We start from the raw sequence: 11,828 nt of genomic DNA on the forward strand, positions 1-11,828 counted from the left end.
TGTGAAGTATCTTTAAAATAAAAAAGGGTGTTTCTTGCATGAACGTTTCACCTTCCCACATCAGATTATTTTTGTACATCACACACCCTTACTGACGTATGTACAGGTATTTTCATAGGGGATAACGAAGAAAAAGAAGGCTCTATAAAATAAAATGTTTGCATAAGATCCCACAATTCGGACAAGCGGGGAAGCCAGGGTTGGTCCCAAGTTTTCTGATTTCAAATTATGCAATTCGCCAACTAGATGGCTACCGCTTTTTCTACTTTGTAACACCAGAGGCTTATGCTTTTTTTTGTTATAATAAAATTTTATTGTATCATATAGCTCATTCTCAGGTTCTCCCAAGTTATTATCCTATGTAGACAGACCAGAGGTGCCAGCAACGCAAATCTTGGTGTCCACCCCCACTCGGTTAGGGCCACTTCAGTTCGCTTGTCCCAACCATTTGCTCCGTACATGATCATATTTGGTAGGACATCCCCTCACAATATACACTGGTTTTTCCTGTGTGGCGCACCAGTCCACTCCTTTGCGCCATTTAGAGATAGCCGGGGGTTCACAGTCTTTCCAGGTGGTTGATATGTCCCTTTTTGCTACCATGGTGGCCACCCCAGGAGTGTTTTTTCTGCTTAGGAACCATCCGGTGCCTCCATAACCCCCAGTTTCAGGACTTGTGGATTAAGTTGGACCTCCCAGCCCCGTATGGCGCTCAACTCTGTCGCTTTTGCTGACCAGTATTAGGTAAGGGTAGTACAGGACCAGACTATGTGGTAAAAACTCCATGGGCTCTATTGCGCACCTCAGACATTTGGGGGCAGGAAGAAAGCCAGCTTGATGCAGACGGACGGGGCAATGGAGGTAGTATATTTGAATTAGGCGAAGCCGGGCAGAAATGGTGATAACTCGGGGAGCCAGAAGGGCATCTCTCCAGTCCTCATCTTCCAGAGGTCCCAGCCAGTGCTACCACTGGTTCCTCAGATAATATAAGTTGGAATGGGAGGTGTTAACCAGTGAGCGATAGATCTGAGACACCCCTCCCTTCCCCAGATTCCCCATGAGGATTTGAGCTTCTAGCGGGTTGAATTCTGGAAATGTGGGGCCCGCTGGGGCTTGGGGGGCAATGGTGTTTCGGAGCTGTAGGTACTTAGAAAACTGAGTGGAGTGTAGCGAGTAAGTGTTTTGTAATTCTTGGAAGGAGCGTATGTGCCCCCCTGCCCATATGTCTCCCAGGTATGTGATCCCAATCAGATCCCACTTCCGAAATACCTTCAGTGTCCCCACCCTCCTGCGCCAAGTGCCATGCCACAGGGCTCCCTGTAGCGTTAGTTTAGCCTCCAAGCAATTGACTTTTGGTGTTTTAATGTAGCATAGCTTGAATGTACAACATCATTTTTTCCTGCATGTTGCATGCTTCCTTGAAGATTCCTTTCGTGTAACCTTGTAGTTATAGAGTGGGTGAGCTTTCACAGAGTAGAACAGCCTTGCCAGGAACAGAACGTGTGGGATGTGCATTTGAAAGCATGAGGGAGAGAGAGGTGTGGAATGTACTTCTTGGTCTCGGAGTGCAGTGTTATAAGCAGTGGTGCTCAAATATGCATTATGTTGTACATTGGGAGATGAAGTGTGTGATGCTATAGGCAGTGGTTCACAAATGTGCATTGTGTTGTACATTGGGAAGTATTCTGAAGTTCTTACTATTGGCTTTGACATGCCCTCATGCCATCTTGAATTCTGACTCTGTCTAGCTTGAGGTTTTGCGCACACAGTCAGGCCCCCAGGTTATTTACGTTGTTTAGGCTATTCACGTTCAAGGTTGTTTTGGAGATTGTTTTCTGTACTCCTGGAGACTTTCGTAAGCTTCGTTTAGATAAGGGACAGAAACAAGTGAGAGTGCAGAAGGAACATGTGAACTCTTTTGCCGTTGGAATACTTGCATGGAGAGTTGCCAACTCCAGTTAGTTTCCTTGGTGCAGAGGAGGGCCTCTCGGAAACTTCTAGTGTGCTTTGAGATTATAAAACTGGGGTTTGTGGACATGGAAACCGGGATTTTGAGTGTAATCTGAATGGGGACGGACACGTCGACTTCAGTACAGCAGTTCCCGGTTTGCGGAGTCTCTTAACCATGGCTGTGAATCCCCCAGTCTGGAGTGGGCTAAGATGCAGTGTTTGCAGCCGGTGAGGTGTTTTATTTTTGATTATTAACATTGTGATGTGGGAGTGTGTCTGGGTGCACATTCAAGTCTCCAGTGGTTATAATCATCTGTGGTGTTTTCATTGTGATGTCAAGTGTGTCTGTGTGCACATTCAAGTCTAAAGTGGTTGTAATCATCTGATGTATTTAGTGTATATATCTTTCTGATTTCTTGGAGTGGACATCCATATTAGTATCTGCTTATGTTTCATTCCATATTATTATCTGCTTGTATTTCATTCCATGTATTTTATTCCATGCATTTAACAGTTGCATTTGCTTACTCATAAGTGTGATAATATTGCTTGCACATATATATCTCTATATACATTTGAATGTTGTTCATTTGACATCTGGGAAAGCCTTTTTGTTAGAGAGTGTTGCACAAATAAAACCCCATGCCTTATTCTGAGAACAGTCTTTGAAGTGTCTCATTTTATAAAAGTGAGATCCCTTTCCTGGTGGTGTTTTTATTGCTTCGCCATGTTTGTGCCTCCGTATGGGAGGGCGGTATTTTCTATTATTTGGGAGGGCGAAGCAATACAGTCACTCTGGGAGAGTGTGAGGGATCAGGGGCCCATATAGCATTGCCTGGATCCGGGAGAACCCGAGGCTCTCCAGTTCCAGTTGGTAGGCCTGGTCTGACAACCCTCCAGTAAACCAGTTGTGTATCACCAGGAGGCCGGTGGCCATATAGTGCAGGAAAAGGTTCTTCATCCCCATTCCCCCATCATATGGGGCCCGCTGACAGTGGGCAAGGGCCATGCGTGGCCTCGAACTTCCCTAGAGGAATACCATGATCACTCTATCTAATTTGCAGAACCATCTGCGAGGGAGGTGGAGTGGGAGATTCTGGATTATGTATAGGAACCAGGGAAGCACCATCATTTTGAACAGGGTGATCTTACCCAGGGGGTTAAGAGGAAGGGACTGCCACCTGCAGAGGTCCTCTTTTGTTCTTTCGGTTAAAGGGTTGATATTGGGTGACCAGGTAAGTTCTAGTAGAAGCGCAACCCAGATGCCTAGATATTTAAAGGTGAGACGTCGTACGGGGATATTTGTTTGCCATTCCAGACATTCCCTTGGCATGTGGAGGGGCACCAGGGTTGACTTGGCTGTCAGAGGACATTGAGGCATTGGGGACCAGAGTGTGCTGGGTCTGCAAGCAAGAGTAGCACGTCCTCTGCATAGAGAGCAATGAGATCTTCACGTTTCCCAAGCCATCGCCACCCCTGTATTTGCACGTGAGCACCAATGAGCTGGGCGACCAGCTCAATTGCTAGAGCAAAGAGGAGGGAGGACAGGGGGCAGCCCTGTCTTGTTCCTCTCCTAATAGGGAAGACCTCTGAGAGTGCTCTGTTTGTAAGGACCCTGGCTGACGGGTTGGCGTAGAGCACCCATACCAGCTTTCGAAAGTGTGGGCCAAATCCGATGCACTCCAGCACACTCTCCAAGTATTGGCAATCGACCACATCGAAGGCTTTTTTGAAGCTGATCAGTAATAAAGCGAGGTATGGAGAGAGAAGGTGGCGGTGAGCCAGTGCCACAAGTAGGCGTCTCAGGCAATGCCACGTGCTACGATGCAGCATAAATTTGCATTGGTCGGGATGTATGAGGGTGCCAAGTATTGGTTAAAGGCATGCGGCCAGGATTGTTACGTAAACTTTGACTTCGGTGTTGATGAGGGAGATCGGATGGTAGTCCGAACAGGTGACCTAGGGGGGTGTATTTTAGAAATGACAACTACAGTGGCCATATCAATTTCTGGAGGGAAGGCGCCCTTCTCGACCACCTCACCGTACAGAGCATGGAGACAAAGCACTAGGGTTTCTATGAATGCAGTATAATACTCCACCGGGAATCCGCCTGGGCCAGGCATCCTTCCGGATGCGACCAATGAGATTGCCTCCTCAATTTCTTCTCGGTGATGGGGTGGTCCAGACGTTGTGTTTCTGGTTTTGACAGCTTTGGGAGGGGGACAATTTGTAGAAAATGGGAACCGGACTCTGGTATCCTAGATCTGTCTGCTGTGTAGAGCGATGTGTAGTAATTAGCAAAGGCCTGTGCGACAGCTGTAGCGGTGCGGTGTGTGCATCCCTGGTCGTCAAGAGTCTCTGGAACGATCTGGTTATCCAGGGGAGGCGAGGCCAGCCGTTGGAGCAGTTTGCCATTTTTGTTTCCCCAGCTGTAAACTCGGGCTGTGGAGGACCTCCATATCAATGTCGCTGATTCAAGCAATACATGGCATATTTTTTCCCACAACATTTTGAGCTGCCGACATTCGGCCTCCCCGTCTGCCGTCGCAGTACTTTGCTCCAGGCGAAGGGCCTAGGCCTCCAGCCGGGAGAGATGGCTATCTTGTATCAGGCTTATGTGTTTGAGGTAACCCTTTCCATAGCCTCTGATTGTGACCTTGCCAGCTGCTCACAGTGTACCCAGGGAGTCAACTGTTCCCTCATTGGTTTGGAAATACTGATTGAGTTCTTTTCCAATGGCCTGTTTGTAATCAGTGTCTTGGAGAAACCAGGCGTTAAGACTCCAGATGGAGCGTGGAGCTCCTGTTGGGACCCCTATGTGGAGGAGAAGGGGAGAGTTATCGAATATGCCACGAGCTAGGATTTGGATATGGATGACCGCCCGGTATTCGGTGGCAGGCATTAATAGTAGGTCAACACACAAGAACAAAGGCACCCCTTGATGTTTGATTGTGTGGTCTGGGAGAAAACGGACAAACAGAAATATATATATACATGCACCTCCTACTCGACCAACATTAACTATACACTGGCTGTATTAAGCTCTATTGGGCTATCCCTTAGTTTTGAAATATCAAAAACATACTTCAGAAATACATCAATTCATATATTTTTATTTATTATTTTCTCTTATCGATTTCATCAATCATCTTTTTTCAATTGCAATTTTTTTAATGGTATTAAAACACCATAATTTTTTCGGTGTCCATATGTGCAATACAAATCATAAATAGTTCAACATTAATGTAATTCTATTAAATGTGCAAATTAAGCATAATTGTGCAATAAGTACATACAATGTAACAATCGTAAATTTGTCCTCATACCATTATTACATTTGTATTAACCTCACATACAATCATTGCATACCAGACATACTCATACACACATCACATCCCATTCATTATTTTCCAGCTTAAAAAGATCTTGAAACAGAAAACTCATGGTGAAAATCCTTCATTAGTATCCATGGTTATGCCGCCAGCTGAAAAAAGATCAGGCCTGATTTGTATTGGTCTGCATGACCCAGTGTCTTTAGTTTTTGTCAGTCACACCAGTGGGCAGATGGGGATGCGGCTGCTCTTGGGTGGAACGGACATCCCTCGGTCGCCCAGGCCCATGCCGCCTCCGGGGTTTAGAAAAAGTGGGTCTTGTTTTGGAAAACTACCCTGTGTTGGGCTGGAAATGGAAGTCGATATTGGAGGTTGCGGGTCTGCAGTTTCTGCTTGACAGCGGAGTATGATATCCTATGTGCCTGTACTTCTTTGGTGTAGTCCGGGAAGATCATCACCTTGTTTCCTTGATAGGACAGGGTGTGATGGAGATGGGCTTCTTGCAGGATGACATCCCTGTCTTTGAAGTTGAGGATTTTGGCGGTGATTCGCCAGTGTGGGGCCCAGGGTGGTGGCCTGGGCGTAAGCGCACGGTGAGCAAATTCCACAACAAATCACGGTGAAAGAGCAGCCGATGGCACCCATGATTTGATCCGCTCCTCCGCAAAAGTGGCTACCTGTGTTGATTCTGCCCCTTTGGGAATGCCCACCAAGCAGAGGTTTTGCGGCATGAGCGGTTTTCTGCGTCCTCCTCACGCTTGTGCAGGTTGCTCATCGAGTCAGCAGCTGCGTAACCTGCTCCTTTAGGTGTGTTACGTCGTCCTCCACTGTGGATATCCGGGATTTGGCTTCCATTACGCGGGCGGTGGCATTGCGGAGGTCTTGCAGTATGAGGGCCATGTCTACGTGAACCTCCTCTATTTTGGTTTCCACTGAGTTGTGTGAGGACTTTATTGCTTTTAGTATTGAAGCGAGGTCTCCATCCGGGAGAGGGGCTTTAGCCAGAGCAGTGTCCTCAACGCTGTCCCACTTGTAGTTTACTGGTCCATGCGGGTTTGGTAAGGGGTGGCTTCATTCCTTTGTCTTTTCCCATGTTGGGATTGCGTCAGAAGGAGCGGTGCAAGATTATAGTATGCAGTTGTTTGCAGAGGGTAAGATTATTGAGGCCATCTCTACAGGCCCACTGGGCTGCCGATACCATCTCGGTCCTTGCCTCACTGCCGCAGCCGCATCTCTTCCCAGTATCTTGAGTCACACTGGGTAATTCGGGCCTCTCGTCGGCATCAACCAACTCTGGATCTTGGGGCTGGTGGCCTTTTCAGTCACAGGTCCAGTGGGTTTGTGCACCTCTTAGATATCAATCTAGTGATATGTCGTGCAGCATCGACACACACCCAGGCCAGATCCACCACACCTAGGAGGGGAGACCAGCAGGGGCGCGGTCACCCACCACCCCGGATCTGGGCATCACAGTTAGATGTCAGCAGGGCTACATTGCTAGTGTTGCAGGGGATCTGTATGACTCAGTGCTATGCCCCCAGAGCCCCTCTCCAGCCACCAGGTCACCTTCGTGGATACCCCTTTGGGACGGGTACTGCTGGTACCTTCGTCGTAGGTTTAAGCTGGAGGAATGCAACCTTGATCAGGGAGGCTGATGCCGGACCCCCGAGGGCCCCAGGAGATTCAAACCTCTCCACCGGGTCTATTAATCACTTGCGGCCTTGGTCGGCTGGACGCGCACCCTCACCCCCACTACCACTCCGCGATCGGACCTCAGCAGCCTCTCTGTCGTCCCCTGCATCTGGAGGCATGCAGGAGAGCGGTGGTTTCAACCTGTCTCCGCAGTATTCCTTGGATCTCGGCACCTCCTCCCTGGGAGATCCGCAACATCGCCTGGTCATTGTAGTGCAGTCCATGGTCCGCGACACCACAACCGGGTGTGAAACGGCTCGGGCGGGGCACCACAAACTCCTGGTTGCCAGTCGATCTAGTGGGGGGGGGGGGCATCAGTGTTGAGTTTGGCTCTGGCAGGGACCCTGGATGTCACACTATGGCTGAGGGGGCCCCAGGACCATAGGTGCTACCAGTGTGTCACCAGGGCCCAGAAGTCTGGGGACAGTCACTCACTTGTTCTCAGCTGGGCACCTTTATTGTAGCCGCAGGGATCGGGCTCACAAGTCATCAGAAGGGGGGTGACAATGAGTCCAGGTCCAGCGGGTTTGTGGTATCGGGTTTCTTCACAACCTTGTGTCTGCCTGCTTGCTTTTCCCACAGGCCATCTCTCTCCCTGTCAGGTCACAGCCCCAGGCCAGGTTTAGCTGGATACTGCCCCCACCCTCTCAATACCGCTGTGATTTGCCAGGGTGGCCCACGGGGGGGGGGGTCCACCGCTGCTGCTTCTGATTCTCTTGCCACCTTGCTGACCTGCAGACTGAGTATGGGCTACAGTCTCCATCAGGGGGCGGAGAGGGGAGGTGCGTGACCCCACCAGGGGACGGTTTTCATGGGCCTCATTCCTGTCGCGGGTCCGCACAATTGCCTGTGGAGTTCAGTGTGCCATCCCCTCCTGCCAGGACACCGCCAGATGCTCCCACTGGGCATCGGCCCTTTTGCTGCAGAGTCCGCGCTGGCCACGTGGGAGGCCTCGGGGAGTCTGCTGCGGCTGCTGTCACTGCAGCCGGTGTCCTCATGGGCCTCGCCCCTGTCATGGGCCCACCTGACTGTCTGGGGAACAAACCACAGTGAAAGAGCGGCCGATGGCACCCATGACTTGATCCACTCCTCCGCAAAAGTGGCTTCCTGTGTTGATTCAGCCCCTTCGGGGATGCCCACCAAGCGGAGGTTGTTGAGGTGTGAGCAGTTTTCTGTGCCCTCCACACGCTTGTGCAGGTCGCTCATGCGGGTCAGCAGTTGTGTGACCTGCTCCTTCAGGTGTGTTACTTCGTCCTCCACTGTGGATATCCGGAATTTGGCTTCCGTTATGTGGGCGGTGGCATTGCGAAGGTCTTGCCGTATGAGGGCTTTGTCTACGTGGACCTCCCCTATTTTGGTTTCCACTGAGTCTTGTGAGGACTTTATGGCTTGCAGTATCATAGCGAGGTCTCCATCCGGGAGAGGGGCTTTAGCCAGAGCAGTGTCCTCGACGCTGTCCCACTTGTGGTTTACTGGTCCATGCGGGTTTGGTAAGGGGTGGCTTCATTCCTTTGTCTTTTCCCATGTTGGGATTGCCTCAGAAGGAGCGGTGCAAGATTATAGTATGCAGTTGTTTGCAGAGGGTAAGATTACATCCCGGAGAGGGGCTTTAGCTTGTCCCACTTGTAGTGTACTGGTCCATGCGGGTTTGGGAGAGGGGTGGCTTCATTCCTTTGTCTTTCCCCATCTTTGGATTGCCTCAGAAGGAGCGGTGCAGGATTATAGTATGCAGTTGTATACTCCTTTGGCTTACCACCTCTTGGCAGCAATTTGTCACTACTAGCCTGATTATCATCTGTTCCTTTGGATGATTTCTCAAACGATTCTGTCCATCATTCACAATTTGTAGGATTACTGTCGGAAACTGTGTGCTAAAAATTATGATCTTTCAATCACACCACCCTACTAAGATTCCATATCCTACCACCCTCTATTTTGATAGCATTCCCCAAATAGTTTGATTACTTTCCTTGGCTCAGTATATTTTGACCCAGGCTGAGACCCACCTGAGCTTTTATTTCCACCCAGTCACCTTCAACGACATCCATCTCTCTTACTACATGTCTCGCATTAAAATCCTTCTTCTGCTTAACCATATTCTCACACTCTTTGCTTCTCCAGTTATCATTCACTGAGGCATACGCCCATCCCTTATTCCAGTCCAGCCATCCTGCTACCAACTTAGATTTGGGCTTCCTTCCTCTAAACAGTTCAAATGGAGACTTACCAGTCGTCATATGAGGGGAAAGAAAATATAATTCTAAACAATTCTGTAATTTCCTTTTCCAGTCTAACCCACTGTTCTTAGCCAACTGGTACCCTTCCTTCGGTGCCCAGTTTAATATTTCCACCATTCTGTGGTTTCGGGATGGTATAAGGCTGATCTTTTATGTGCCGCCCCATAAGATGCCAGACATTCTTCTACCTCCCTGGAGCAGAACTGCACTGCATTGTTTGTTAATAAGCTGTTCAGAACCCGTTCCCTCCTAAAAAGGCCTTCTAAAAAACGGATACCAGCTCCTGAGTTAATATCCGACACACACACACCACTTCAGGCCATCTCAAGAACAAATCCACTACTGCAAATAAATAAGGCGTAGCCCTCTCCCCTTTCAAATGACTCAATAGGTCCAGAGCTATTTCTTGCCATGGGCCTCTCAGTAGCTGTCTACAAGCCATTAGGTACACACCAAGTTTTGTGTATTTTGTCACTTTTCTGGCACTCTATACACTCCCGGATTTTCCTCTCAGTTTCAGTGTCCAAACATGGCTACCAAAAGGCAGATCTTATTCTGTCTTTAGTTTTGCTCCATTATAAGTGTCCTTTATTAGCCATATTGATGACTCCACGCCTCTTGCTCACAGGAACAACCAGACGACTGCCCCTAAACACTAACCCATCATGAACAGAAAGTTCATTCCTGACCATCCAAAATAGACCAACCCATCCAAGTTTTCTTTTAACAGGCCACCCAGTTACTGTATATGTAATGATGGACATCAACATTTCATCATTCTTCACCTCTGTTTTCTACTCTTCTTCACTGATAGCACCATTCATCAAAATACAAACTCTTTCATCTACCTACATTTTTTTTGTTTAAATCTGTTTTTATTGTTTTAAACGAAAACATTCTTTGGCAGTGGACATGACAGATAAACAGGAATTCGTAAGCATGTGCAGGTGATTACCCCGTACCAGGGCCAGTAACTACTGTATCTTAACATGTATTCAAACCATGCTGTAATCGCTTCCCATTTCAGAGCCAACTGCAGTATCTGTGGCAGTTCTGGTGCAGTCCCATAATAAGTGACAGGAGTAACCGTGCATCAACCAAAGCTCTGTGCCTGTAAGCATATGCCGCCCGCCCCGTTCAGGTATTGAAAACAGACAAGTTACCCACAATTCCCAAGGGTTATTCATAACAAGAACAATAACAATGGCAGCATGAACTATGTATGCATACGTGTTACTCCCCCGTCCACCATTAACTCCCCACCCTTCCATCCCCCCCGGGATCGCTTGTGTGTGCCTCAGCCGTGACCACCCCTGTGCGATTATGGGCGCCGCAGCGTTGGGTGAGAGTAGGCAGGGGCATATCATCCCGGCAGTAGAGTAGCCCACGGTCCGCCCTCACTCGCGCCGACACTGTCAACCACCTCCAATGGCCCCGCGCAACCCTCCGCACCCAGGCGTCTAAGCTCCCCCAGTAACTGCCCCCAATGGTCCGCCATGGGTTCCCTCCGCAGACCCAGCGTTTCCTCCCTCCGGATGGCGGTCCCCTCCGCCCCGGCCCATGCCTGAAATGAGGCGCTCCAAGCCTGCACGTGTGGCGATTCATGTGCTTTCCACCGCCTCGTGATAAGACGTTTTGCTACTACTAGCCCCAGGTCTAGGAATCGGGACGTCATCTTATCCTTACGTGATCTTTTAAAGTGGTCTTTCATCTACCTACATGGTAGCATCCAAATTGCCATTGCCACCATCAGAACATTCTGTGACTAATCTTGACAGTCTGCAGTGCAATTTTGTATACCAGGAACATATTCGATGGAAAATGTGTATTCATGTAACTCCACCACCCATATTCAAATTCTAGCTGACACACTATCTAACTCCTTTCTCAAGAAGATCTGCTTTAGAGGCTTATGATAAGTTATTAAAGTGAATGACCTTCCTCATAAGAAATATTTGAACTTTTTATTGCCCAACTCACTGCCAAGACCCCTTTCTCAATTATGGAGTAATTGTGCTCTGCTCCTCTCAACACACGCAATTCACATGCAATAGTATCAGCGGTTTCTCCAATTGGGCAAGGGAGCCTCTCCCCCTGCCCACTATGAGCTGGGCAGGAATAAAAAGGAAATGAAAAGATTTCATTGACATTTTGCTTTTAGGTTGAGCATTCGAGACCTCCTGTATATACTTTAGTATACACTTATTATATACTTATGTGTATGTACTTTGTGGGCTCTGGAGATCAGCTCTAAGACTTGTCTGCTTCCGCTTAGCGACTTTTTTTTACTGCCTCTATTTAACTGTCTTGATAGAAAATGACCAGCAGAGGTCAGTAAAAAACCAGATTTGCTTTCTGCTAAGGGACTTTCTTTTAAAAAAATTTCTGGCAACTGCCTCTATTTAACTTTCTTGATAGAAAACGACCAGCAGAGGTCAGTAAAATACTAGAATCACTTTAGCATTCTCTAGATTTCAGTCCATAGAAATTGTCTTCCACTAACACCCGTAGACAATAATATTTTTTTGTGCAAATCTTGTATTTTCAGTGATATGACCACCGAAGGCCCTGATTTTATATTAAAAACAGCTTTGCAAAGAGTGGGTTTTAAAAACTT

This window comes from Triturus cristatus, chromosome 12 (genome assembly GCF_964204655.1).
Source record: "Triturus cristatus chromosome 12, aTriCri1.1, whole genome shotgun sequence".
Classification (NCBI taxonomy): domain Eukaryota; kingdom Metazoa; phylum Chordata; class Amphibia; order Caudata; family Salamandridae; genus Triturus; species Triturus cristatus.